Here is a 4,833-nt window from a genome sequence, read left to right on the forward strand (position 1 = left end):
AGCCGGCTCCCTGCTATTTATGGAGTCAATCAAAGCGCTGGGAAAGGACCAAGCATCCCGTCAAGAGGGGGGATTTTCCTTTCTGTGCTCACTGAATAATTATGTTTTCCAATTTTTCAGTGCCATGCGTGGAAGACACGTAAGCTGTAAAAGCAGTGTTTATGCACACTGTTATGTAGAATAAAGCCGCTACCTCATTTCGCTAGGTTAATGAATTATCCGCACACAATCACCCCCTTCAGTTTGCGGTGAACAATCTCATTGCGAATGGCCAGAGTTCGAGATACAATGGGATGATTTGAATGTTTGTTGCATGCCTCCCAGTGGTACAACAATTTGACATTGGTTAAGCATCTAGAGCACTTGTTATCAAACAAAACTTGATATATGGTGATTCCCCTTTAAAGATCAAACTGCACAGCAAGGATCACATGACCCAGGGAACCAATTAGGGAGCAGGGTGGGAGATAAGGGGTGGGGGGGGGAAGAATGTTCTGTACTCTGGGTCATTGCAAGCCTCTGAATAGTTTTAACCTGTAAATAAATATGATGGTATTTTCCCTATACTGGTGAATGAGCATTTTTATATTTGGCAATTAGTGTAAAAGCGATGGACTCGTAATTTGCAAGGCCAACTGGGGTCAAGGGTAGTTTATTGAGGAGAAGCATGATGATGGTAGGTTTGAAGAGGCAAAGGACAGCACCTGAAGGGAGAGAACCATGAGCAATATTAATTAACATATTGACCAGGAGGGGGAAGTTGGGTGGTCAGCAATCAAATGAGAATAGGGTAAAAGAAGCAGGAGGTGGGTCCCATGGCCAAAACGAGAGGACTTGAAGGGAGATTCTTCCCTCTTAGAAAGGATAGCAGGACTAGAGGACACAGCCTCAAGATAAGGGGGGGGGGGTGTAGTTTAGATCAGAGGAGGAACTTCTTCACTCAAAGGGTGGTGAATCTCTGGAATTCTCTGCCTGTTGAAGTGGTGGAGGCTACCTCGTTAAATATATTTAAGTTGTGGGTAGATAGGTTTCTGATAGACAGGGGAATTAAGGGTTATGGGGAGAAAGCGGGAAAGTGGAACTGATCCACTTCAGATCAGCCATGATCTTATTGAATGGCAGGGCAGGCTTGAAGGGCTACATCGCCTACTCCTGCTCCTATTTCTTATGGTCTTATGAGATAGAAAGAATATGTTAGGGACTAGGACAGTGGGAAATTCTGGGGGATATTTGGCTAGTAGACTAGTGGGAAAGGAGGAGGCAGAGGCAGATGATTTTAGTTTTAATCATGAAGAAATCCACAAACTCTTCACACTTATTGTTGGATGTAAAATGTAGGTGAGGTGTTTAAAAAGACAGTTTTCAGTACAGAAAAGATAATCCTAAAACAAACAAAATACTGCAGAAAATGGAAATCAAAATAAAAACAAAAAATGCTGGAAAAACTCGGCAAGTTTGGCAGTATCTGTGGAGAGAGAAACAGAGTCATATGGGGTTGAAACATTAACTCTGTTTCTGGTGAGATACAGTAATGATTTTAAAGCGTATATAGGTGGAGATGAGAGGGCAGATAAGTAAATAAGTACTTGCAGAAATATTGTGGCATGTGAAATACCAAAAACTACAGTTGTGTTTTTAAAAGTGCTGTTGTCAGTGAATTTAAACACAATCATGCACAAAATATTTTGCAGTTTTCTTCAATGGCTTGCTTCTCCGTTTCACGGTAGCAATGTGGTCAGCACTGCTACTTCACAGTACCAGGGACTTGGATTCAATTCCTGGCTTGTGTCACAGTCTGTGTGGAATTTGCATGTTCTCTACATGTCTGCATGGGTTTCCTCTAGGTGCTCCGGTTTCCTCCACAATTCTGAAAGACATGCATTGACCCGAACAGGTGCTGGACTGTGGCAACTAAGGGAATTTCCCAGTAGCTTTGTTGCTTTGTGTTAATGTAAGCCTTACTTCTGACTACTAAATAAACTACTTTTTTTCTACTACTGTCAGTCTTAATTCAAATGTTAAAGAATTGGGCATAAGTGGGATTATTGTTCCTTTCTTACATATAAGAAAATATTTCACCTTGGAATAGCCAGAGTGAAACTGGATTTAGGACCAAAATGCTGGAAGCACTCAGCAACATTTGTGGAAAAAGTAACAATATTAGATTAATGTTTCAGGCAAATGACCTTTTGTTAGAACTTGCTGAGGTTAGCAACTTATTGAATGAAATTCACAATTTTGAACCATTGTACCATTCCATGTTCCTACAGTAACATTTCTGCAAATTGTCAAATTAGACAGTACAATATTCCTGGATACATAACACACAACAATGTCATTCAGTAACTTGATTAGACCTGTAGATTCCGCTGCTATCTCTGGGTGAAGATCAGATACTTTGACATTGCTGCGCAGTACAATTCAGATAATACAAACAATGAAGTTGATGGTCATAACTTTGCAATTAAATCCTGATGAACAGTGAACAGCTTCTCTCCAAGTCATTTTTAAACTAGCTCTTCATTTGTTTCACCTTTGTTACTTACCCCACATTGACCTGTATATTGGTCCAGAAGTTAGAAATCCAAAAGAAAGAATCCAAGAATCATGTGGCAACCGTTGTCAATTTTACTTCACTAAACACTAACGAATGCCTTTCTCCCATCCCTCTCTGATTACATCATAATTTCAGTCGCTGTCTTTGTTTTTCATTTAAATTCCATTTTTCTTCAGCTCTGGGGTTACCCCCTTTGCACCCCCCAGCTGAATTTCCCTGGGATTGTATGCAGCTTGCCAGCTAGGTGCAGCAATTTCCCCGCTACTCCATGCAGAAATTGGACATTACCGCTGCCACCACCACCACAACCTCTATTCCCACAGTGTAACAACTCCCTCTATGTCCCCAGTGCCAGCTATCTTTCCCATCCTGCAAACACTGCTGCCCCTCCACTCTGTTTTATTCCTTTCCATTAGCCTCTTCCCTCTCTAGTCTTTACCCTCCCCACTATCACAATCCCTAAATTTTATATGGTCTCGTGATTGATGTGTTTCTTAATGAAGTTCTGTCTGAGAGCATGTTGATTGTCCCTTTTTGTTTTCATTGCAGAAGGAAAATTACAAAAATTACATAAATGAGATTTTCATGTGTGGAAATGTATTTGTACATTCATATACTATTCATCTTTGTACTTTTATATGCAGAGTCACTGTTTTTGTGAAGTGATGTATTATTGTTTTATTGGCATCATTCCAACAAAGGCAATAAACCGATTACTTTGTATCAATCACGTACGTTGTTTTTATTCCATTGCAGTCCCTTAGAAAGCATTCACCCTCACACCTACAGGTGTTATACGAATATGGGGTTGTATAACTTGACGTCCTAATTAACAAATTTCTCTCCCATTATTGTAAGTATGAATTGCTGGCTCCCTTGGCTCAGAACAACTAGGTCTCGGTTTCAAAATGTTCAAATGAACAGAGGTTTAGTTCAGAGCCATGTAATTTGGAAACAGTGAAACATTGCACATATTGCTGTTCTCCTTTTTAACACAGGTGGCCATTGCTTCTTCTGTTGGCACTGCTTGGATGCCAGGAGGAATGCCTGAGCAGATCCTCAGATGTACAATGCATCCTGTTTCCAAATCCTGCAATGGGCAAATGTCATGGATCATTAGTTTTTTTGATAATTTAGCAATGACCTTGAAATGTCAAGATGATTTATAGCTATCCAATTTGTTTGTTGCCAAATAAAACAAGAGAGTTATTTCAACTCTGTACTGCGATGTACAAAAGAACACACTATCGTTGTGCATTCTGTTGTATCCATGATCCATTTCATCCCAGCAGCAGTATGGCTCCTTCTAGCCAAAGCTGTTACTTCTTGAGGATTAAGGCCTGCATTTCACCTTTGCCAAAAAGGTCTACAGCTCTGACGGTTTTATGGGTACTGCCCTCACCCTCTTTTGGGCTTAGCATTGCACAACAGAATCTTTAAGTTAATGGTGAATCTGCAAACTCACCCACCGTGCATGGCGTATCTTACATAAGGAGAAACTGAAGCATCAGTTGTGAGATAAATTTCCTATACCCTTTCAGTTCTTGTTGCAGCTGCTAGTTATATGCCTCAAAGGGAAGCTTGAATCGCGGCATGCTTTTTGGAAAATGTGTCAGCAAGTGTACATTAAAGGTTATGGCAGCGTCACTGCACTGAATTTGCCCTGCCAATAAATTAACACATCACTTCATCACATTTGTTTACCTCAACTGGAGATACTGATTTTTGTAAATGGAGAAAAGAGACTGCACGACAGCATCCAGTGATTTAAATACATATCAGAACATTTCCCTCTTAAAAATGACAAGCTGTAGGAACAATAGCCACATGTACCTTTGGAGGCTTTCCAGTATTTCCTTTCAGCTAATCATCCTGGGACCTTGCTCCGAAACCTGGCAACCTAATGGAATGTAGGCGCTCATCCAGCACTATTACAGGGAGACCCTCATATAAAATTTCTTATCTGTTGATAAGGAAAGCCACAATTCAGTTAATTGTCCTGCAACTTCCAGTAGAAGATATAGAAACATAAAAAATAGGGACTGGAGGGAGCCATTTGACACTTCAACCCTCTCCAGCATTCACTTATGATCATGGCTGATGAAGACAGTGCATGAAGTCTGGGGAAATCCCCAAGATAACGGAAGGAGTGACAAGTTCACAAAGGCACTAGATCCCTTAACACCTCAAACTGTCCTCCCCTCTGCCAGTGCCCATGTCATAATATTAAGTATTTCATCATGCATCCTTACACTTATTGAATATTTCACAACCTG

The sequence above is a fragment of the Carcharhinus amblyrhynchos genome, chromosome 5 (assembly GCF_965287045.1).
Source record: "Carcharhinus amblyrhynchos chromosome 5, sCarAmb.v2.hapA, whole genome shotgun sequence".
In the NCBI taxonomy this organism is placed as follows: Eukaryota; Metazoa; Chordata; class Chondrichthyes; order Carcharhiniformes; family Carcharhinidae; genus Carcharhinus; species Carcharhinus amblyrhynchos.